The following is a 26,920-nucleotide window of genomic DNA, read 5'->3' as shown; positions in this document are numbered from 1 at the left end:
AACACGCTGGCAAGGTGTAATCAAAGACAGCTCATTTAAAAAAAAAAAAGAGCATAAAGCCTCTGAAGCCAGAAAACAGAGTCATCATCAGCTGTAGGGGTGACACAAAGTAAGAATGACTTCCAAAGGGATGTGGAATGGCAGGGAATGGCAGATTGTACCTGCCAAATAAATGAATACAGATCCACACATGAAACGCTAAGAGAAAACAAGGATGGAGCCAAAAAGAGGACAAGGAAGAATTTAAATGAAACTTAAACCCACATCCAATAGAAATAGTGCTGTTCTTTTTTACTGTGTTTTGATTTTTGTTTTTTTTTTGTTTGTTTCTTTTTTCACTGCGACAAGATGTAGTATCACTAGATTCTGATTAAAAGTGAAAAATGTGGTGGCTGAAAAAATGTCTGTAAGATATTAAGGCTCTGTAAAACTATCTGCAAGGCTGCATTATAGTTTCTCATGAAACAGAATCTGCATTTGAATTCAGCAACTTCATATGAAAACCCGTTCTGGAAAAGACTCTTTTTTAGGTGTTGAGGAATACAAAACTAAAGGCTGAAGGCCTTCCTACAAGGAAAAAAAAAGTAATTCAGTGCTAAAATCATTGGAACCCTCTCTGTGCTCCCAAAAGATCAATGATTAATATGTGATACACTCAAGTGTTTACCAAGTGACCACGAAGATGAAGGCAAAGCCCTAGATGGTAAGTTTCAGGAAATTAGTCAGTTAACAAATACCGATTAGATATTTATTATCTACAAGGCAAAGGGCTAGCAAGGATAGGCATATTAGAAAACTAAAGACTGAAACTAATGTAATGTTATCTGTCAATTATACTTGAAAAAAAATTTAAGGAAGAAAGCCAAAGACAATGTCTTCCTATCCTTGAGGGATGTAGCATCTATTTAGTTGGAAAGATAAGGGCAAGATAGCTAACCACACAATGATAAGGGGGGAAACCTTCAGGGGTTCAAAGGAAAAATAAAAAAATAACCGTATGACACCATTTCAGTAGATAAAGAGTTTACAAGGTGACGCAATCTAGTTAGTATTGTCCTGGTTCTATAAATCATTTACTACAATGACTTCATTTTTACGGCTGAGTTACCTTATACTCTGTCTTGGCTTACTAACAACATAAAACCAGAATACTCCTAAACCAAAACCTTTCAACTTGTAAAATGCAATATTTAAATAAATTAATTAGTGTATATTTCAGAAAGAGAACTATAGAGGTTTTAATGCTATCCTCAATGCAAGCAAATAAAAGGCTATCTCAGATGAAGAATAAAAATCTTCTATCCACTGTTGGGACTCTTCCTATGAGATACATCAGAAATAGGCAAATTGTTGTCACAGGTCTTCATAATTCTATAAAAGAAAATATTCTCTAAGTTCTTTTCCTTTTTTAACATAAAAATTATCATTTTCTATCAGTCAAAATCACCCTGTTACAATCCACAGTAATGATTCAAGTTGTTGTTTTTAGACAGTCTTATTTTTTATTAGATAATATCAGCCAGTAAAATTCCCCATTAATGACTCAAGTTATTTTGAATTTTGACCTTTTAGTCAATATATTGGAAGCATGTTGTTGTGAACTAACCTATACATATTAGATTCTTCACAATTATTACTATTTTTATATAAATAGCTGTAGCTTATAATTAAGTCTCCTCTCCAAGAAAACTCTGACTCTTTTATGGTATGTTTCAAATTAAAGGTCTGATACTGAATTTCTCCATATATGCGAATATTCACTTGTAAGCAGTCACACAAGCTGTTCTACAAAATCAACACTGCTATTCAACATTTGTTTTAATATTAGATTTTCAATATACCAAAAATTTCCACCTTCTCGATGTCCTCCCTTTAGAAGTTTCTTTAGTTTGGATTTCTCCTAAGATCTCTTTAAGTGGCCTTCATATTTGTTATATATTTACACTTTGCATACAATTCTAAAAAATTATTCACTTTAAAGATAGCAATCACACTAGTTTCTGCTCTTATTGTGGCTGTTGCTAAATCAGCTGTCATTCTAATTGTTAGGTAATCGGTCTTTGTTCTCAGGCTATTTTTAAAATATTTTCTGCCTTTGGGGATCTGAAGTTCCACTAAGGTGTTTCTGGGTTTAGATTTCTTTTGATCTATATTGCTTTATATATATTAGATATTACATTTTCACATACCAACTCTATGTCAATATTTTTCCCCTAGCACATTAAAAATGTCTCTTTAATTTTAAAAAAGCATAAGGAGTTTTATTGTTTAACATTAGCTTCTTTGGTCTCATTTGATTGAGATATAATTGACATAAATTACATTATTATCTAACATTGTTATGAGCTGATAACTTTCTAAATATTACAGAAAATGACATAAACCTAAGAATCAGAGAAAAGATGAAAGCAATTATTCTCAACAAGATGGGACAAACATGGGAATGAATTGGAGGGGCAGGCACTTCAATAAAGTGTTTGTGTAGAAGTAGAAATTCACTCCTTGAAGTTAATGCTAAATTATTTTTCCAGGTACGAGGTAGAAAAAATTCAAGTAGCTGAATACTCAGGTGTTGTTCACATCAGCACTGTCTATAGCAGTGATTCTCAAAACGTGGTTGTGGCCTGGCTGCTGCAGGTTCACCTGGGAACTTGTGAGAAGTGCAAATTATTGACTCCACCCAGAGTTACTAAATCAGAAGCACAGACGGTGTGGCACAGCAATATATGTTTTTGTTTTTTTTTAATTGTTAAAGTTCTTTTATTATTTTTAAAGATTTTTATTAAAATATAGCTAACATACAATATTATATTAGTTTCAGTTGTACAGCACAGTTATTCAACATTTAGATACCTAAAGACGTGATCACCATAAGTCCAGCAACCATCTGACACCATACCATGCTATCATAATATTATTGACTATATTCCCTATGCTGTATATTATATTCCCACAGTCATTTGTTTTATACCTGGAAATCTGAACCTCTTATTCCCCTTCACGTTTTGTCTTCCCTTTTTAAAAATTTTAACTACAGTTGACATTCAATATTATTTAATATTAATTTCAGGTGTACAGCATAGTGGTTACACATTTATGCAATTTAAAAAGTGATCCCCCCCTGACTCGTCTAGTACCCACCTGGCACTATACATAGTTATTACCATATTATTAACTATATTTCCTATGCTTTACTTTACATCCCCATGACTATTTTGTAACTACCAATTTGTACTTCTTATTCCTTCACCTTTTTCACCCTGCCCCCTAACAACCCTCCCATCTATCACCCCAAAAAACCTAGTACCCATCTGCACCATACATAATTATACAATATTATTGACTATAGTCCTTATGCTGTACCCTACATCCTCATGACTACTGAGTAACAACTAATTTGAACTTCTTAATCCCTACCCCTTTTTCACCCATTTCCAACCCCCTTCCTGTTTGGCATCCATCAAAATGTTCTCTGTATCTATGAGTTACTTTCTGCATTGTTTATTTGTTTGTTTGATTTGTTTGTTTTGTTCTTTAAATTCCATAGATAAGTGAAATCACATCTGTCTTTCTCTGACATACTTTCTCTGTCTGACATACTGCACAATGTATTCCATGTCCATCCATGCCACTGCAGATGACAAATACTCATTCCTTTCCATGTCCAAGCATATTCCATTGTACCAATGTACCATCTCCTCTTTATCACTTCATCCATGCTGCAGTGAATGTATCGATGCATTCATCCCCTCAAAGTAGTGTTTTGTGTTTCTTCAGAAAAATACCCAAAATTGGAACTACTGGGTCCTTCTTTGTCTCTTGTTATAGCCTTTATTTTAAAGTCTATTTTTTCTGGTATAAGTATTGCTATACCAGGTATTTTTTTTCTTCATTTCCATTTTCATGAAATATGTTTTTCCATTCCTCTACTTTCAATATGTGTGTGTCTTTCAACCTGAAGTGAGTAACTTGTAGGCAGTATATGCAAGGGTCTTGTTTTTTTATCCATGTAGCCACCCTTACTTTTAATTGAGGCATTTAATCCATTTACATTTAGATTAATTGCTGATAGATATGTAGTTACTGCCATTTTATTATTCATATTTTTTCTTTTTATCTTTTTGTCTTAAAGAAGTCCCTCTAACATTTCTTGTAATACTGGCTAGGTGGAGATGAACTCCTTTAGCTTTTTCTTGTCTGGGAAGCACTTTATCTGTCCTTTGATTCTAACTGATAGCTTTGCTTGGGTAGAATAATCTTGGTTGTAGGTCCTTGCTTTTCATCACTATGAATACTTCCAGCCAATCCCTTCTGGCCTGGAAAGTTTCTATTGAGAAATCAGCTGACAGTCTTATGGGAGCTCTCTTGTAGGTAACTAACTGCTTTTCTCCTGTGGCTTTTAAGATTCTCTCTTTATCTTTAAGCTTTGGCATTTTAATTTGGATGTGTCTTGTTGTGGGTCTGTTTGGGTTCATCTTGTTTGGGACTCTTTACATTTCCTGGGCTTGTATGTCTATTTCATTTGCCAGGTTAAGAAAGTTTTCCATCATTATTTCTTCAAATAGTTTTTCAATTTTTTGCTCTCGTCTCCTTTTGGCACCTCTACGATGCAAATATTGGTACGTTAGATGTTGTCCCATAGGCCCCTTAAACTGTCACTTTTTTTGGAAACCTTTTTCTTTTTGCTGTTCTGATTTGGTGTTTTCTGCTACCTTGTCTTCTAAATTGCTGATTGAATCTTCTGCTTCATCTAATCTGCTGTTGGTTCCTCCTAGTTATTCTTCATTTCAGTTACTGTAATCTTCATTTCTGATTGGTTCTTTTTTATGTTTTCTAGCTCCATTTTTATGTTTCCTATCTCTTTTTTGAAGTTCTCCCTGAGATCATTGACCATCATTATAACCAATGCTTTGCACTCTGAGTCTGGTGGATTGCTTGTTTCCATTTTGTTTAGTTCTTTTTCTGAAGTTTTGTTCCAGAACAAAGCATGTCTTTCCTTTGGGACATGCTGCTTTGTCTCCCCGTTTTGGCTGCCTCCCTGTGTTTGTTGCTGTGGACTTCTATGTCTCCTGGTCTTAGTAGACTGGCCTTACATAGTAGGTGTGCTGTGGGGTCACTGGCACGGTCTTCCTGGTCACCTGAGCTGGGTGTTCTAGGTCTGTCCCTTGTGTGGGTTGTGTGTGCCCTCCCGCTGTAGTTGACCTTGTTGACCTTGTTTTCCCTTTGCACATCAATGGAAAGGATTAACCCTCAGGTTGATTGGTTGTTAAGGAGTGGCCATGACTCCAGTGGAAGAAATGTTATTCAGGGACTGACTCCACAGAGCAGGATTCACTTTAGCAGTGCAGTGGTGCTTGCCCAGTCTGCTTTGGATGTGTTATCCTTGGAGGTGGCTGCATGATGCTCTGGCTCAGGCAACCATACATGTCAGCTCTCAGAGCTCCTGGAAGAGGCCCCATCACAGGTCAAGTTCAGCTGCAGCCTACGCCATGCCTGTGGCCATCTGGCATAAGCCACAAAGCAATCTACATATGGTTGCCGCCCACACTAGGTTTGGAGGTACCTCAAGAGGCCAAGCGGTGAACTGAGGCCAGCTGCTGCTACACTCGGGCTTAGGGCTGCTCAGAAAGAGGTATGGGATATGCTGAAGCCAGATGCTGCTTCTTTGGGTTTTGTTAACCTTTGAGAGATTTTAAGAAAGTCCACTGCATGAGTCAGACTGGCCATTTGAATGGAAAAGCCACTGGAAGAGGTTTGGGTGTACCTGAAAGTGGGTGGGGCAGGGTCTCAGGAAATTACCTTGGTGGAGCAAATGGTGTTAGCCAGGTTAACAGACTCAGATAAGGTGGCCGCCTGCATCTGTATGCCAGGAGAGGGGAGGGCTCAATGAAGAAACAAGGGTTTCCTCCAGCTCCTCCATCAGGAAGAAAGCTGCAACCCCCCAGCCCTTGTCCTGCAGCCAGACACCTCAGTTCCTCCCCTTACGTCCCTGGTGCCTTTTGAGCTGCTGCCTCAGCACTGGAGTACAGAGTGAGTGAGTCCATCAGTGAGTAAATCCATGTGTGGGCCCTTTGAAAGGAACACCCGGGACTCTGGCTGTCCTCTGTTTCACCCAGCCACAATCTCTGCTGAGTTCCCAGCCAGAAGTTGTGGGGTCTTCTCTCCCGGCACTGGAACTCTGGGCTGAGGATCCTGCTGGGGGGCTGGGATCCTTTGCTCTTCTAGGGGGTAACTCTGCATCTCAGATATTCTTCCCAATTTTTATCAGTCACAGGCTGGCATGGGACCAGACCATTCCACATCTCAACCCCTCCTACCAGTCTGAAGATGTCTTCTTCTGTATGTCCTTAGTTATATGACTTGGTTTCAGCTAGTGTTCAGGTGATTCTCAATGATGGTTGTTCTGTAGTTCAGTTGTAATTTTGATATGGTTATTAGAGGAGGTAAGCACAGCATTTACCTACTCCACTATTAGAAGCGACGTGTGACATGGAGCCTTTCCACTGTGATAAACAATATGGTGAATGCTGCTACGAAGTGCCATCCAACAGAAAGGCTGGGATTTTCAATACAGAAAATGGCACATGGAAACTTAGTAAATGTGTGACAAGTTTCAACTTCTTTGGTGCACTCATTCAGGTGTGAGCTACAGTTGAGAGAAGTTGTGTTATAAAGTGTGCTGTAAATCATGGATCACAAACAATGCATTAACATGAAATGGGCAAATGGTTTCATCATCCATCATGACAACACTCTGTGTCACACATCATTTCTGGTACAGCAATTTCTGTCAAATAACAACGCTACGATGTCTCCTCATCCACCTTATTCACCAGATTTGGCACTGTGAGACTTCTGGCTCTTCCCCAAATTCAAAATGACAATGAAAGGTAAACGTTTTGAATCGATTCAGGACATCGAGGCAGGCATGACAATGCAACTAAAGACATTCACAAGAAAGGACTTTCAAAACTGCTTCAGAAAGTAGCAAGAATGATGGGATAAGTGTGTTCGAAGTGAAGAGGAGTATTTTGCAGAGGATTAATGGCGATGTGTCTTTTACTGAAATCAATTTTTTTTAAACATTCACAGTATTTTTTATTGTTATATATATATATATAAAACAATATATACTGTTATATATGCATTTTTATAGAAATATATTTATATATTTTTTAAAAATAATTGATATATATATATATATATATATATATATATATATATATATGTGCTATTTGACTTAGTAAAGATATTTTAATGCCTTTGAGTCTATACATACACATGCAAGCAGTTGCCTTCTCTCATTAGAATGAGGACTCTTCTTTCTAGGACATGAAAACAGAACCTCAACCTTCTGGAGTTAGCAAAAGGAACTATTCTAACAAACTGGAGGCCTCAAGACTCTGGACATCTTTTTCCTCTAAGGGAAGCATTTTGTTTTATTTTTCTGTTCATGCTTGTTGGTTGGCTGAGAGTTTATTAGGCAACCCTAAAGCGACACCAAGGAAAAGGGCATCATGTGTTCATTTTTATTAGAGCATCACCTCGGGGTTCTTATTTAACTCAGCCATAACTCAGGCAAATCTATGAACTATCAAAAGATTTCTGGGATTTAACATTTGTAGCAAATACACGCACACAAACATACATGTGCATATGCATCCGCACGTGCACACACACACGCACACACACGCACACTTCCGCTATGATGTGAATCTTCTTTTTCATTTTTGTCACCACTCTCATAAATGCTTAATCTAAGAGAACCCAAGCTAGAGCATTTAGAGCAGTATGTTCACAAAAATTAGAATAAAGCAACAATACACAAGAGTCACTGTTCATCACAGTTCATAATTTTTAATTCCAGGCAACAAAAATTAAAGCCAGAAGACATTGAGTATAAGGTACACATACAAATGCAAACACACACACACACACACACACACACACACACACACACCACTTACAGTATAATTATTATAACTTTTGTTGCAAGAAAAACAGCTAATGTATACTATGTACTGTGAAAATATTTCTATATCTACAAATACTAAAAGAATTGACTGGACCCCCATTACATCAGAAAATCTCCACTTTGTTGTCAAGCTCCCTGTTCCGAGAAGGTAACAGCTGGTGGATGTCACTTTGATTTGTGGATCCAAAGCAGGAAGTAACAGTACTGACACATCCTCTCCCGTACATGTTCAATGTCACAGCAGAGGGGGAAACAAAACAGAATCACAATCTACATTACAAAGGTGATGGAACTGAAGTATATGATGGCAGTCTTAAATTTGTATAAGGGGAGAAAAAAAGACAAACATTTTTGAACCAACAAAAGTACTGTGAGATGTCTTTTTACAGTGATATCCATCAATGTTGACAGGTTGAGGGGGTGGTGACTTACAAAGGAAAAGGAAATAACATATTGAGCTTTTACTTGCATTGAGTCAATACAGATAAACACACTGATAGGATGGCTGGTTTTCAAATAAAGTGGAATATATGCAAAAAGAAATAAATGTGACTTACCTAAGGTTGAGATTCTGACTAATTTAACTGAAAGACAATTTTAGTCTTATTCTATTTATTTTAAAATTATGAATGTAATAAATGTAAACTGAAAAATTACAGGCAGTAAAGAACATAAAGTGAACAGTAAAAATTGCCCTCTTTCCCAACACAATGTTTCTCATATAATATATATTCCAAAAGTTGTATTGCACATAGTTTTCTTCAATTTGCTTTTCTCTCCTGGGAAAATATTCTGACAATTTTCTGTATCCATGAACATAAGTATGTATACAGTGTGATATTGCAAAGAATAGCACAATGTTATTTATGGAGATTTGGTTCACTACCATATTTTTTTAATAATCAGAAACAATGTGGTAATGAAAGTTCAATAAAGTCCATTGTGATAATTTCTGGAGACATGTAGCCTATATTCTGACAAAGAGTTGAAGTTTCCCAAGGGAAAAAAAGTAATTATCTTTCTGGTTTCTTAGCTATAGGACTTTTCTTTGCTCCCAGGCCCAGCTCCTCCATCCACCCCACACTTCACATATACACATGCACCTGTTTAATTCCAGAGTCCATACAATCTCAATTAAAAAGTTACTTCTTCTAAGAAGTTTTTTTTCTGATTACTCCCATATCTACCCTTCCCTTTTACTCCCATAAAATACTGTAAATTAAAAATATATTATTTCTGTTTTCAGCACTGACACATCAACCAGAGCCCTGCTATTCACTCTTAACTTTATTTTGTACTAGAGTGGAAAATGTACAGCGTTTCCTCCATCCCTATCTCTCAGAAGAAACACAACAACTAGACTACATTTATACTCAGAAAACTACTCAATTAAGTTAACTCAATAAAATAATTAATTGGTCTGAAGAAAAAGCTGGAAAATTAATTTTTCATGGATTTAAGTTAGGGTTTAAACTGACTGGTCAATTCAGCCAAATCATTTAGTGTGAATAGACACATATTGATACAGGCTGCATCCTCTCAATAATAATATCTTACAGCAAGTCCTATGACATTAACACATGAAAGGACATTGACAGTCAACATTATAAGTATTAATATATATTATTATAGATCATTATTACTCATAGAGTAGTCTAAATATGATAAAAGTACTTCTATTGCAGGACAAGATAAAATAACAGGAACCAGATATACCCTCCAGTTGGAAGTAACTAAATATTTGACCAAATATATAACAAAATAGTTTTCAGACATAGGACATCAAACAGTACAGAACAGTGACCCCTGAGAGAAGAGAAACAAATTAAATGATCCCTAGGATTACCTCCAGCTAACTGCCTAAAGAGATTTTCTATGTGGTGACGTAATAAGAAGGAAGCAACATGGATCTAGGCAGTTTTTCTGAGTTGAAGAAATGGAGTGCAGCATACAAAAATGTCAAGGCAGCTGTAGTTCACTGGCAGAATATTGAAAAAAGAAAGTCATACAGAAGAGCTAGAAGATCTGGAGAGGCCACCTACTTATTTACAGCTGAGTACTGATCAGCATATGATGAAACTACCCAAGGGGAATAATCTCCAGTACTCATGGAAAAAGTTTATGTTCCAATTAGCTGGAATTGAAAAATCTCATGATTTACAGCACATCAAATAGAGTACTCAAAGGATGTTAAATTCAGCACTGAGGAAAATTAGTTCTTCAATAAAGTCTGTTGTGGTCCTGCCTAATAAGCCCCAACAAATAACTTCAAATAACTTCAATACATTCCAGAACAAAGGTCAAGATATTGATACAATACAAAAATATTCAATACCTAACATGGTAAATTTCACAATATCTGTCATCTAATCAGGAATTATACTACATGCAAAAACACATTACACATGCACATAAAATACAACTTATAGGGAAGGAAAAAAATCAGTTAATTGAAAGACATAGAAATGATAAAGATGACAAAACTAGTAGAAAGGACATTAAGAATCTTTATAATTATATTCCATATTTCAAAAAGTTAGAAGAAAAATTAAACATGTTAAGATTTGAAAGATTTTAAAATATCAAATTTTTAGAGCTGATAAATATACAAGATGTAAAAAATACAGTAGATGAGATTAACAACTGATTAGACAACATAAAAGAAAAATTAGTAAACTTGCAAATATAGCAACAGAAACTTTCCAAAATTAAACAGAGAGAAAGGAGAGAGAGAAAAAATGAACAGAGCATCAGTGAGCTACAGGACAATTTTTAGCATCCTAATATGCATGTATTGAGTCCCCAAAGAAGTAGGGGTGACGGGGAGGGCAGAAAAAAACATTTGGAAAAATAATAGAGGAAAATTTTCAAATGTATGGAAACTACAGTCCCACAGAACGAAGAAACTCAACAAATTACAAGCACAAATAATATGAAGAAAACTCTACCGAAGTAAATTGTAATCAAATTACTTTAAGACAGCGATAAAGATAACTTTAAGAGAAGCTAGAGAAAAATTTCACCTTATTTAGAGTAAGAAAGATGAGAATGACAGCAGATTTCTCAATGAAAACTGTGCAAGATATAAAACAGTAGAAAAATCTCTTTAAAGTACTGAAAAAAACTGTCAACCTAGAGTTCTATGCTAAGTGAAATATGTTTTAAAAACAAAGGAGAAATGAAGACGTTTTGAGATATAAAGACTTTTTTCAGATATATAAATACTAAAAGAATTCACTGATACCAGAACTGCACTATAAGAAATATTAAAGGAAGTCCTTCAGGCACATAGAAAGTGATACCAGAGGATATATGAATGAATACAAAGGAATGAAGAGCATTAGAAATAGTAAATATGTGGGTCAATATTCCAGATGTTTCCTATATTTGAAATCTCTTTAAAACATACTTGACCATTTAAAGCAAAAAGTACAGCAATGGATTGTAGGGTTTATAATATATTTAAAGATAAATATTATGACAAAAAAAGAGCACAAAGGCCAAAGGGGGAAAATGAAAATATACTGCTTTAGGCTTCTCATACATGAATTATATTATTACTTGAATGGTAGACTGGGATAAGGTAAATGTGCACACCACAAATCACAAAGAAACCACTAAAAATACGGTAGTTATAACTAATAAGCCAACAATATAAAACAAACAATAAGATGCTATATTTAAACCTACCTATAACTATATTTACAATAAATGCAAATGGTTTAACTATACAAATTAAAGTCAGCAATTGTCAGAATGGATTTTTAAATCAACACCAAATTATATGCTGACTATAATAAACTCCATTTAAATAAAAAGACACACAAAAAAATGTTAAAAGTAAAAGAATGTTACAATATATACCATGTTAACACTAATACAAGAAAACTGGGGTAGCTATATTATTATGAAACAAAGCAGATTTCAGATTTCAGAGACAATAGTATTACCAAAAATAGAGTCATCTCATGATAAAAGGATCAATTCATCAAAAGGGCATAATGATCTTAGATACTTATAAACCTAATAACAAAGATTCAAAATACATAAAGCAAAAACTGATAGAACAACAAGGATAAACACACAAATCTACAATGAAAGTCACAGATGATAACACTACTCTCTCAATGATTAATAGAACAGTAGAGAGAAAATCAGTAAAGATATAGAATAACACTATCAGCAAACTTGACTTAATTGACATATATAGAGCATTCCACCCAAGGAGACCAGAACACACATTTTTTAAGTACATATGAAGCATTTAATTAGACAATATCCTGTACCATAAATCTATTCTCAATTGATTTAAAAGGATTGAAGTCACAGTAACTATGTTCTCTTATAACAATGGAATTAAATTAGGAATTAATAACAGAAAGCTATCTGGAAACCTCTCCAAATACTTGGAAACTAAATTATACATTTCTAAATAACCCATAGGTTAAAGATGAGAAACTAAAACAGAAATTAGAAAATATGTGCAACTGAATAAAATTAAAACACAACATACAAAACTTTGTGGTTGCAGCTAAAGCAGTGCTTAGAAGTATATTTATAACACCAAATACCAGTACTGAAAAAGAAAAAAAGACCTCAAATCAGTGACTGTAGCTTCCACCTGAATAAACCATAAAAATGAGTAAATGAAACACAAAGTAAGGCAAAGAAAATAAATAATAAGTATCAGAGTGGAAATTAAAAAATTAAAAAAAAAAACAGAAAAATTAATGAAATTAAAATATGTTTCTTTAAGAAGCTTAATATGACAGCTAAGTCTCTTATGAGATGATGAGGGGAAAAACAAACATTAACAAATTAGGACTGAGCAAAGTGACAGTACTACAGATTATACATATATTTTTACAATAATGAAATATTATGAAGACCTTCATGGCAATAATTTTGACAAAGTAAACGAAATAAATTAATTGAAAAAACTCAAACTATCAAAGCTTCCTCAAAAGAAAAGACAATCCGAACAGCCCCATATGTACAATAGAAATTAAATTTATAGTTAAATACCCTCCCACTACATATACATGTAAAATCACTCCAGGACCAGATTTCTTCACTGGTGAATTAGACCAAACATTTAAAGCACAAATAATACCAATTTTACAAAATTCTTGCAGAAAGTTGAAGAAGAGGGAACACTCCATAATAATTCTATGAAACCTATTCTGCCCTAATATCAAAGCCAAAGAAAGATATTGAAAAAAAAAAGAAAGAAAGAAAATTTCAGGCCAACATACCTAATAAACCTAGATACAAAAATCTTAAACAAAATTTTAGTGAGTCAGATCCAACAATACATAAAAAAAGATAATATATTAGGACCAAATGAGGTTTATGCAGGAATGTAATGATGGTTTAACATCTGAAAGTTAACTCATATAATTCACCATATCAACAGATTAGATAAGAAAAGACATATAATCATCCCAATAGATGCACAAAAAGCATTTGACAAAATCCAGTATCAATACCTGATTTTTTAAAAATATAGGATTTCTTAGCAAACTAGGAATCCTAGTCACCACTCATGAAAGAAAGAAAGAAAGGAAGGGAGGGAGGGAGGAAGGAGGGAAAGAGCTTTATTAACAAGATTTTACACTGGAAGCTACTCTAAGCTGTGATAATAACCTCTGCCTTGTACGTCTCCACTTTCTCTGATCTAAAAACTTTCTCTGAAGGATAAACACATATCCAGATTTCAACCTGGTTTTATTAACCTACAGTGAGTTCAGATTCAACCTGTCAGTATAGCCTCTTTTATTATTTTAGAAATCCATGGATACTATAGACCTAGACTGAATAGAAAAGATCTAAGGTTAGCTATAGAAGTGCTTCTCATCCAGAGCTGTGCCGCATGGGTCTGGAAGCAGGCACAAATCCACACATGCGTCAGAGCAAGAGACATGCATCGAAATTGTACCAAAATAAGAAACCTAGGTGGGATTGGCTCAGAATCTGGATAGTAGAGCTAAAAGATGCCAGAACTGGGGAGGATGAAAGCTAGGAATGAACAATCTAAACAGGCAAGGGGTAAGCCCATCTTGGTGAAAAAAGACAGGGGTTGGTGTTCACAACCAGATTTCTGTACGCCCTCCTGCAGTCTAGTATACGGGGATGTAGGTGATACATTTAATATACTCAGGATAAAATAAGAGCTCCACCTCAAATACCCTACATTTACACAGAGCTTCAGAGAGCATACACATACATATATTATATATTCTTATTTTATGTCTACAATGTTGAGAAAATTTAAGGCTAAAAATTGAAGCTTATAAATGTGAAGTTAATTCTACCAGTTATTCATTTAGTAAATGGTGGTAGTGGTGACAGTCAGATCTATAATTACAGGTTCCTTATTCACTTAATTTTTTACATGATCTATGAGGTCTGACAATTAAGTTCAAGAACTTGTTGCAACGATGTTGCTAAACTTTTTTTTGATATCAGAGGGATTATTCATTATGAATTTGTACCAACCGCACAAACAGTTAACCACGTTTACTACTCACAAATGCTGCAAAGGCTGTGTGAAAAAGTTAGATAACCTGAACTTTTCACCAACAATTCATGGTTCTTGCATCACGACAATGCACCAGCTCACACAGCACTGTCTGTGATGGAGGTTTTTAGCCAGTAAACAATAACTGTAGTGAACACCCTCTCTACTCATTTGATCTGGCCCCCAATGACTTCTTTCTTTACCCAAAGATAAAGGAAATATTGAAAGGAAGATATTTTGATGACATTCAGGACATCAAGGATAATACCACGACAGCTCTGATGGCCATTCCAGAAAAAGAGTTCCAAAATTGCTTTGAATGGTGGACTAGGTGCTAGTGTCAGTGCACATCTTCTCAAGAGGAATACTCCGAAAGTGACTGTACTGATATTCAGCAATGAGGTATGTAGCACTTTTGCTAGGATGAATTCACGAATTTAATTGTCCAACCTCATATGTACCAAGATGTAAATATAATCTAAAATATAGTTTGAAGATTCTGTTTCTAACATTCTGAACTATATAATGTTAACAAGTCCTTGACCTAAAATGCATTAATGTCTATGAGGGAGGTGTTTTAAGTCTTATAATAATTAGTTTTTTAGTAAACCACTAATATGTTATGACTTTACATTAGTCGAACTTACCTACTTTACAAAATTAGGGAAATGTCCCACATAAAGTCTACTACACACTAGATGATTATCTCTTAATTGTCTTTTATTAAGTAGTTTACATTAAATTATCTAAAATTTGCTGAGGATAAACTATAAATACAAAGGAACAATAATGCAAAATTCCATTATTGTAATTTCTGAGTATGGCAGGAAAAATGAGTAATGGCACAAAATAAACTCTGTTAGGGTTCAACAGATACATTTACTTTAGGACCAGAACATTTGATATTAAGCAACTCAAAGAATATCTGAAACTCATTAAGCAAAATTAGCAAAATGGTTAGAATAAATACAAAATGGGAGTGACTGATACACTGGACATCAAATCTTCCCAAATGGTTGACAGAGCACTATGCTGACATTCTACATTGCTGTATCTTTCAAGGCGAAACATTGGTGGATGAAATATAAATATTTGGGAACAGAGGTAGCAACCTAAGTAAACTATAGGAGAAAAACAAAATTTTGAAGCTAGGAAAGGTCTTAAGGATCATTTTAGTCTAATTCCAGTGAGAAAATTGTAACCTAGCAATTAGAAGACCATCTAGGGCAGTTCTATCAAAAAGAAATATGCAAGCCACAAAAGTGAGCCACAGATGGAATATTAAATTTTCTAATGGTCACATTAAGAAAAGTCAAAAGAAGCAGATGAAACAAATTTAATATTTTATTTAATCCAATATATGCAAACTACCATTTCAACATACCACCAATACAATAAATTATTGAGACATTTTATGCTTTTTCTTACTATGTATTTGAAATCTTCTATGTAGTTTATACTCACACTTCTGTTTGCCATATTTCAGTACCCAAAAGCCTCATATAGCTAGTATCATGTTTCCCCGAAAAATAAGACCTAGCCAGACAATCAGCTCTAATGTATCTTTTGGAGCAAAAATTAATATAAGACCTGGTCTTATTTTACTATAGACCAGGTTTAATATAATACCTGCTCTTATTTTACTATAAGACCGGGTATACTATGATATGATATGATATGATATGATATGATATGATATGATATGATATAATACCAGGTCTTACATTAATTTTTGCTCCAAAAGACGCATTAGAGCTGATGGTCCAGCTAGGTCTTATTTTCAGGGAAACACGGTAACTTCAGTAAGGGACAGCCAAGGTCTAAAACCAGCAAGTATTGCAATGGATCTAGAATGAGCCCTCTGACATTCTGATTCTCAGCAGAGAACTTAACCAAATTCACCAGCCGGCTTCTCTGCCTAATAAGTCAGTGTGCCTTTCCTAATAAAATGACTTCAGGTAAATTCAATTACTTCCCAGATTGAGTTCATTCTAAATGGCTTAAAATCTTCACAATGAAAACGTGTTACCCTCGGGTTTTTCTGTAATATATGATGAATAATAGTTAAGAATCTAAGAATGAGTCTACCAATTCCCTTTAAGACATCATCAAGGGAACCTATTATCTACATTATCTGTATCAATAGGTAATAGAAAAGCCATCAAGGTTTTACTCCAATTTATATACATAGGTGGCAAAAATCCACTTATTATTAACATTAAGAAGACATTTATTTTCTAATTGTGTCTTTCAAAACAGTAATGGAATTTTACTGAGCATTCAACTTTCACAAACTAATTTATATTTCAATTACATAATTATCTACCCATCCTTTTGTCTAAAATTAATGTGTACTTATTTTAGGCAACAAGTATGTTCTACTCTTTTACCTGAGCCATTATTAAAGCACAGGTACAAGACAGTCACTGTCATAAGATTTCTTTGCATGTTAGAACAATATTTTACATTAGTTCATTGTTTTTAATTCTGCAAAGTATTTCCTCTCTATAAAAACCAACATAGTTCCCTAATTTATATTTTACTCATAAACCCTAAAATTGCTTAACCCTTGCTTGAACAGAGAAGAACTAATTAGCGAAATTTGAAATACCGGTACTTCATTATTTTGTATCTACCAATATGTACAAGTTTTCCAAGATTAGCATTCTAATTTGCTAATAACATCGCAATGTGACTTTAAAAAAAAAATCTGTATATTATAGCACATGAAACAAGATTCACCAACAATAGGGATCATACATCTAAAAATGTTCATGTTCTCAAATAATAGATATGTTGTGGTTATGATGGCTGCAGTGCCTTAACCATCACCATTATCACCATCACCACCACGACCACTCAACTTCATAATATGCCAAGACGGAAGATCACAGAAATAATTTCATGTTATTTTTTCTCAAGAAATCAGTTAAAAACGGCTTCAATAAATAGGTTTTATGTCTAATGATCAAGCCATTATTATAACATTATGACAAAATGAAGACTCCTCTTGGTCTAACATTTAACTGAAGGCAAAATCATAAAATACGTCTGATGACTAGAAATGTATTATATTTAAAAATTATTTTAAAATAATAGATTCACAAAAGTTCTTAAATAATTTTTCTGATACTAATTTACATATTTTGATATCAAGTATTAATCATTATATATTACAAGGTAAAGTCCAACTTCAGCATAGTAAATGATAGTTTAATGGCTTGTAAAACTAAAAACTCTCCCAAAGGAATCAGTTTCTGATCTACATAGATGAATTAGAGTAATACTTTAAAACAAAATGAAGTTTCAGAAAATAGTGTAATTATACATATTCATAAATACAAGCCACATTATATCAGACCTTATAAAAAAAATGACAGAATTAAGGAGGAAGAGAGGAAGGGAGGAAGGAGGGAGGAAAAGAAGGGAACACATACTTGTATTTGTACAATTTTGAAATACATAACAATTCACAAAATATGTCAAGTCCAATTATCTAATTGAAGATATCTAAGTTCCCATTTGGGACTTTATTAAAAATCTAGTTTGGTTTTGTGTGGTGTTGATGAAATATAAAAATGTTCCCTATAGAAGGAGAATGACAATTTTTTTTAAATTAAACAGAAGTATTATGGAGGTATATGTTTACTGAGGATAAAAAGAAAAGTCATATTCCAAAGGCAGAAAATTTCTTTATGTTTCTAAGGAAGGTTTTTTGTTTGAAAGCTACAGATTTCAAACAGATTTTAATACAGATATTTCCCTTTATCTTTTTTTCACAAATGACTTCACAACCAAAAATTTCATGACTTTAGAGCCAAAACATAGTTACTTAAAAAGCTCTGTATTTGTTATATTTTAGATTTTATAAAGAAGTAAATTCCTCTTTAGATTTTACTTATGTAGCTCCATTGTCACTCTGCAAAGCAAGTCTTTATAGATAACAAAAAAATATTTTCTTCTCTGAATTCCTCATCATGAAAAAGTTACTGGATGCATACTGTGCAATCAATCGCTTTCCAAAGTTATCACTAAAGAACTGATTTTTTAATGAGGATTAATCATTTGCTGTGTTTATTTGTTTAACAATGTTTTATATAGGAATAGAGAAGAATAAATTTAAGATTAGCTTAAATAGCTATTCTATATAGCTGCATGTTATTTATTTCTTGGAAGTATTTCTTAAACATTTATTCACTTATTTTAATGTGGAATATAGTTAATTTAAGAAAATGAGTATGACTCTACCATCACTATTATTATCAATGATACATACACAAGAGAGTCATGAACTGTGGCCTTCTCTGGAAACCATTTAATATTCCTATGTCCCTGAACATATTTTCCTACTTCCTTCTGTTAAGTTCAACCTATTAAGTCTACCAACTTTTAGAACTCTAAATCCTGAAACTACGTACTATGTCATAAATGAGAAAACTACGGACACCATTTAACTTATACCATTTATGAAGAAGAGGTAAATCAGTCCATGAAAAGAAAAATCATCACAACAAATAATGTTTCATTTTATATGCATTTTTTTCATTTTAATTCATTTCTGTTAGTAAATGAGTTTTAACTACTTACAATGCAATTCCAAATGGCTTAAAACAACACGTAAGATTCATCTGTAGAAAAAGATATTTAAAAGAAATTAAATGTTGGACCAAAGTACCATCACAGGTGATGGCAGAGTAGGAAGCTCCAGAAATTAGTGCTCCACAGAAACAACTATTGAAATGTAAGAATAAATTATTTCAGAACTCTGAGGTCTAGTGAAACACTTGTAGCATCCAGGGGAGTACTGAATGGAAAAGGGATAAATTTCTTGGTAAATTTTAGCAAACTTTGGCATTTCTCATAGCAGCTACTATCCTCCAGACCCCTGTCCAACGGCAGGAAGCCACGAAGACAGCAGATACTATACTTCGTGCAGCTTAGTGGTGTCAGGCAGTAAGGACATTGCCCAGTAAAAATTGGGGTTATGAAGTTTGATCTGTCTGGCAATTCATAGGGAAACTGGCACAGAGGCTGGCCCTTATTGGACTAAAACACTTTCCTAGACAGCATCTGTCAAAGGAATTTAAAGAGACAGACAGTTTTTTGTTTTTTTTTCCCTTCTGTATCCAGGTTTTCAAGGAATTCTCTGTAAGATCACTGACTGACCACAGAACATATACTTTATTGACTACACATGACAAGGAATATATTAGGTTGGTGCAAAAGTAATTGCGGTTTAAAAGGTTAAAAATAATTGCAAAAAACGCAATAACTTTTGCACCAACCTAATAGAAAAAAATAGAAAAATTCTAAACAAATGAACCACTGCAGTATTCATCAAGTAACAAAAACATTCCCTAGGGATGGAAAAAAAATCTGATTTCTACAGTTTACATATTACAATATACAAAATGTCCAGCTTTACACACACACACACACACACACACACACACACAATTACAAAGCATACAAAGCAACAGGAAATTACGGTCCATCTACAGGAAAAAAGCAAAACAAAAACCATGCCTGAGAAAGCCTAGTCATTGAATATTAACTATACAAAGACTTTAATTTTCTTAAACTCAAGAAGCTGAAGGAAACCATGAAAATAGGGCAAAAGGAAATCAGGAGAATGCTGTATGAATAAGTAGGAAACATCAATAAAGGGATAGAAATTATAAAAAGGAATCAAATAGAAATTATGGAGCTGAAAAGTATGATAACTGAAATGAAAAACTTTCTGGAAGGGTTCAACAGTGGTTTTATTATGCAGGGAAAAAATCAGTGAGAATAGAGCAATTGAAATTACCCAATCTGAGAAGCAGAAAGAAAGAAGAATAAAGAAAAATGAAGAGAACCGAAGAACTTAAGGGACACTATCAAGCATATTAATATATGCATCATGAAAGTCCCACAAGGAGAAGAGAGAAAAAAAGGGGCAATAGAAAAACAGTCAAGCCTCTTTATTCATGGATTCCATATTTGCAAATTCATCTACTCACTAAAATTTAGTAGTAACCCCAACCTCAATGCACCCCAGCACTTACTTTCACAGTCATTCAGAGACATTCACAGAGCAGCAAAAAATTTGAGTTGTCCTCTGTGCACATTCCCAGCGTAGGTCAAATCAAGAGAAGCTCTGCCTTCTTGTTTAAGCTCTCACACTCAATATCCTTTTCACCGTCTATTTAATGACACATTTTTCACACTTTCTCTGCATTTTGGTAGTGGTTTCACTATTTAAAAATGGCCCACGCATAGTGCTAAAGTGCTCACTAGTGTTCTTAAGGGCAAAAAAGCTTTCTCCTTTGGGAGAAAATCAGTGTGTTCGGTAAGCTTCATTCAGGCATGAGTTACAATGCTGTTGGCTGTGAGTTCAATCTTAATGAATCAATAATATAGTACATCCAGAAAAAGGAAAAGGAAATTTGCCAATATGTGAGCCCACTCCAGAAAGTGCTAAAGTAACATCTATAGTGCATGATGAAGCCATGGAAAAATGGCTAAATGTGTGCATTTATGAGGTGAAAGCATCATTCTGAGGCTAAAAGCCAAAGAAACTTATACCAATGTTACCCAGGGTCACAAAAACATTAAACTCTGTTGACTAGTGTTTTATTATTAAAAGAAAACACTGTATTTAATTAATTTATGAGAAACAAATATTAAATAAGGTGTTTCTAAAGAAAAGCACATATAAAACAAGGTTTATGTGATGATTGCTTGACACAAATGTGTCCAGAGGCCAACAGAAACCTAACCCTGTATTTTCCCTAGGAGCAATGGCTCAGTATTCTCAAAATCAGTGTCTGCAGTAACTATATAGACTATAACTACTTTGAATAGAGATTCAAATGTAAAGAGATTTAATGAGTAATCAAAAACTCCCAACAAAGAAAAATCCAGGACCAGAAGGCTTTTCACTGGTGAATTCTTCCACTATTTAAGGAAGAATTAACACCAATTCTCTCAAACTCTTTCAAAAAAATAGAATAGGAGGTAACGTTTTCTAACACATTCTATGAGGCCTACTTTACTTTCAAACCAAAGCCTGATATCAAAAACTTAAAACACACACTGACCATATGACCCAGAAATTCCATCCTAGATATACAGAGGGTACCAAAAAAATGTCTACACATTTTAAGAAAGAAAATAAAACTGTATTAAAATTGTAATACTCAACATACACCAATAACAAAAGATGAATACAAGTCACAGTTGAATTCTGCAATTACAAGAGGTGCTCAAAGTGGTTACCATCAGTGTAATTTTAATATAGTTTTTTCCTTTCTTAAAATGTGTATACATTTTTTTTGGCACCCTCTGTATATACAGAGAAACAAAAAAGTACAGACACACAGAAACTTGTACATAAATGCTTATTCATAATAGCAAAAAGTAGAAATAATCCAGCTGTAACATTAACAAATTAATGAATACACAAATTATGAGATACACACACACACACACACACACACACACACACACACACACACTGGAATATTATTCAGTCATAAAATGGAATGAAGTACTGATGTATGCCACAACTTGAATGAACCTCAAAAAGTGAAAGAAGCAAGACACAAAAGGTCACGTACTGTATGATTCTTTTATATGAAATATCAAAAATAGGTAAATCCATAGACACAGAAATAAGACTGGTGGATGCCAGGGGTTAGGGAGAGGAGAAGATAGGAGGTAAATACTTAAATAAGTACGGGGTGTTTCTATGGAATCGTGAAAGGTTTTTAAACTAAAGGTGCTGGTTGAACAACAATTTAATTGTACTAAATGCCACTGAATTGTATATTTTAAAATGGTTAATTGTATGTTATATGAATGTCACCATAGTTTAATAGAAAGAGTCTTTGGTTTATAAATACCTACTTATACATCTTGTCCCTGCCACTTCTTTCCAGCTATGCTACTTTGCAACCATTTAACCATTCTGTCTTATTTTCCTCTACAAAATACATATAATAATAGTTTCTTTACTTGATGGTCTACTTAGAGTGGCTAACAAACTTGGAGAATTCACAACTCCAAAAGATAGTCCTGAGAGGCAATAAAAAGGGTTTCAGGGAAAACGTTTAATAAATGATAAAGCCATAAACAAAAGACAAAGCTAAGGATTCACTGGTAGAAGTATCATAACTTCTCCTGACTTGTCTTCTCAAGCCTCTGTTGGCAGAAGAACCCCGAACACCACACATTTGAATCCGGATGGTAATTAATTGCTATCTTCTCCCTTGGTAGATTCTATCAGCTGTCAGATTCATTTCTCCTAAGCATCAATTTGATCATATCATTGGTGTATCCCTGGTTTCTATTCTCAGCCTTATTTTTGCTCTGGACTTTCTTGGTGATCTTATCCAGAACCATACCCTCATGACATATCTATCTCTGGCCTTGGCCTTTCTTCTGCACTTGATACAAAAGAAACTAAAAAAAGCCATCAGACAAAAGAAAGGAGAATGCGGGGGGAAGAATATGGCCAGAATTCAATGGAGATAAAACTATCATCACCACAGTAGTATTTTAGGAAACTATGAAATCTACAAGATAGACTTTAATGCGTTCCACCATACATCATGGCTGTACATAAAGACAGACAGATGTGAGTTTCAATTGTTAAGCCACCACTTTCTAGGAATACAAGTATGTCGTTGAGTGAATTATTCTGTCGTCCCCATATCCTCATTCAGTAAGTGGAGATTAAAACAATACATATGTTAGGGTTATGGTAATGACTAAATAATATATGGAATTGAATACATTTAGCAAGCACTGGTACATATTAGGTGCTTAATAAAAATAAGCTGCATTAGCTACGTACCAGCAGGCCTACAATAAATATGCATGAATGCATAAGTAAACAATATGTACTCTTTAATATTAACAATATGCAGGTAATACAGTCATTAGTGCAAGATCCGTACACCTTTACAAGTCCTTTGGTATATGCAGTGTTTATCTGAGCATGAATGTATGTGTTGGTGTTTTTAAATCATTCAAAATTTGTAAAGGGCAGATTTTCAAATTGACTACTGAAAGGGAGCATCCCATTACTCAGCATTTGAATAAGCTATTTATCAAATATAATTTTTAAAAAGCAAAAATGTCCCAGGTAAGAGGTCAACATGGAAAAATAAACACAGGCACTTAAAAATCGGCTTCTGCCAGTAAGAGGCCACCCACTGCCCTTAATTGTTTTGGAAGTCCATTAAAATCAGTAAAGGAAACAGATACTAAAAACCTTAAAGTTCTTTTATGTTTACTTTCTTCAAGTAAAAATGCTATCTTTGACATGTAGACTTTAAAGGGTTGCATTACTATGGATTAAACTGATCCATTAAAGGAACAGGATAGCCCTATGTTGATACTTATTTTAAAATTGTGAAATGATGAAAGTAATTTTTGTGGCCCATCTTAAACTATGGATCACAACAGAGTTAATGGAAGTTAATGTAAACAGCAATGAAATAATAAAAGTGTAATTTGATAAAGGTATAGCCATCCACATTTCAATACAAAAGTACATAACATGTATAACTGATAGATGTATCATTTTACTCCTATAGCTTTATTTAAATGCTTATTCTATCTACATTTCCATCTCCCCCAAAAAATCACTTTAGAATACATTTTACTTTCCCCCCAAAGAACTTTTTCTCCACTGATTACTAAAATGAGATGTCATACTGTTTGCTGAGAACATTTACAATGAAAAGTTTTCATTGTAACTTGTCACCAATTTGATGCCTTCTATAAATCCCTCAGTATGAGTTTTAACAATCCCTGATTTCTTTTTGACACCTTTGAACAGAGCAGAGGGGTGGGATTACATAAAGCACCCTTTTGTGTTTCTTCCTTCCTCTTACCTGCATTCCCAATTTATAATTACTGTGAAAACAGGCTTCTTGGCTAGGAAAGAACTCCTAGCGATTTCAAAAGAGAATTCCTAAAGAAGTGAAGTCCCAGCATATCAGATGAAAATGAATGAGATGTTATTTAAATTCACTTAGCAAAAATTACCACAGTTGTGACAAGAGCTACAATTTGCAACTGCACATGAACTACAAGTATGTGAAATAAACATTATAACTTCTCAGGTTTAAAATCTTTCAGATGCACTTCAATGCATTTGCCTTGCTTTGTGCAGGTTCCATCCACTTGTTCTGACTCTATTTACACTTGACAGATGGTCACATCACTCATGACATTTCCTGTTTAGCTTCATATTTAAAAATCAATTACAATGGAATGTAGACTGGCAATAGACTTCTCTCCAATAAATATCCACACTAGGGGACATCACAATCCTTTCTTCTTTCAGATCGAAACAAAACATTTGTGTTTATAGTAACACAACTTTAGTTCACTTTCGTTCCTGGTGCCAATTACGGCTGGTGCCAACTAGAAAATGTTAAAAGCCTGATTTTCCATACAGTTGTCTCAGAACCCATTTTATTTCTTTCAATTTTAAGTTAAGTAAAAGAAAGTTCTAGACTAATAATTTCAAGTGATATCAGTTTTTTTTTGTTGCCTAACAATCAAAAATTCCTGTCCCAATGACTTTCTTCTCTATTAAAATGACCCTGATCTAAAATCTCAGATTTTTTATGAATTTGAATCCTAGAAGCATTGTCCTAATGCAATACTAGGTTTCCAAGAGCATATGTGAATGAGTAAATAAAGCATTAAATCATGAACGTTTAAGAAATAAATAGTTAATATGAACAAAATCAGAAAATTATAAGAGATTTGTATCTATCTTTACAAAGACTGGCATTATGTTAAATCATAAAACCACGGTGAAAGATTTAGGGGAACTATCTCATTAAATTTCTCCATTAAATATACACATAAGAAATAAAGAAGGAACTGGAGCCCATAATTTTGGATTACTACTTTAATAGATAAAAGTTGAACTTAATGCAAAGTTGGTTTTTATTTCCAACAATAGCCTCGTTTTTATCTTTTTAACACAGTCACCTTAACTGAAGGATGCATCTCTATAGTCAATATATAAACATTTTAAAGTGTTTAAAAAGAACAAAGTCAGTACAGTTTCTGTAACCAAAAACAATGTCCTAATTACAAGTTATAATATTTGGTGAACCATTGTATTTAAATGTGCTGTGACAATAAATCAAGAAAACTGATTTTCATAGCCAATTTCATGTCATTCCAGGGTGTTATAAATATAAAGTCTTTCTACCTCTTTCGAATAAATGGCTAGCATTATCAATCCTCTCATTTTACAAATGACCAAGCTCTTGAAGTCGAGCTCAAGTGTCTAGGACAAATTAATAGCAAAGATAGAAGTCAAAATTCAAACATTCCAAACTATCAATTATCATTCCGTTCATAAGTTCAATGTGCACAAAGGAACAAAGGCACAGTTTCTGTTTACTTGTTATTTTGTTTTGTGTTTTAAACAAAACTTTATGGAGAGTTTACTATTTACTTGGCATTATACTGGGCATGGGGTTACAAAAAGGGATAAGACAAGTAAGTCTCTGCTCTAGAACACTTCAGTCTGGGGCAGCAGACATATAAATAGATTGCTTCCATGCAATGAGGAAGTGTCCGAAATGCATATGTGGACTTTGGTAGTAATTCCTTCATTGGTACTTTGTTTTTAAATTAAGAAAGTACTAATGCATTCCCAAATTTAGAGAAAATATTGTGGTTTCACCCCACCCCAATTTTTCCTATAAATGCATCCTTTCAAAGGGTGCATCAAATTCCTGTTTCAACTTGAGACAGTTTTCCTGAGAGTATGGTGTGGTTCCAGTATTTTTTGAGATCATTTTAGGGAGCAAACATAGGTAAGTTTTTTATGTTTAGCAGTTATGCATTTATTTGAAACATACTGATTTTTCTTTTTTGACAGCTATACAAATTTTCCTTTTTAAATTTAGTGTTGTTTTTTTTTTGAGTAAAGCAACGAAAAACACTAAATAAATAATAACATAAGATTACTCAATTATGACAAAAATTCTGAAAATGGTCAAGAATGGCTGAAGTTTGGGAAATCCTGAAAAATATAGAATATTTGACAAATTTGTGGGTCACCCCTGCACAAGAAGCCATGCCAACCTTTCAGGATCAATCCCATTATAGTACAAATTGTGCCAAAACAAACAAAGCATTACCCCTTTTATCACCAGAGTGTGAATTTAGAAAATTGATGGTCATTTTCATCAGAGCCAGAGCTTCAAAAACCTATGTAGTTCATGGGTTTATATAGTTGAAACAAGTATCTCTCTGTCTGTCTTTCTGTCATCATGAGGGTGTGAATTAAACAACTGAATCTGATGTCAGTCTACCTGGCTAGTGCTATCATAGGATGGGAGTTGCAGAGTTGAAAATAAACTGTTTTTCTTTTTATGGTGGAAACTCTTAGCAGTGGGTTT

The 26,920-nt window shown here is 33.9% G+C and overlaps 1 protein-coding gene across 4 annotated transcripts in view; it reads right to left on the bottom strand.

Moving 5' to 3' along the window:
• MACROD2 (mono-ADP ribosylhydrolase 2) overlaps nt 1-26,920 on the bottom strand; it is a 2,106,080-nt gene that overhangs the window by 1,713,184 nt on the left and 365,976 nt on the right. The window lies entirely within an intron of this gene.

This window comes from Rhinolophus sinicus, linkage group LG13 (assembly GCF_036562045.2).
Source record: "Rhinolophus sinicus isolate RSC01 linkage group LG13, ASM3656204v1, whole genome shotgun sequence".
Taxonomy (NCBI): Eukaryota; Metazoa; Chordata; class Mammalia; order Chiroptera; family Rhinolophidae; genus Rhinolophus; species Rhinolophus sinicus.
This window is presented reverse-complemented; position numbering and strand designations above follow the sequence as displayed.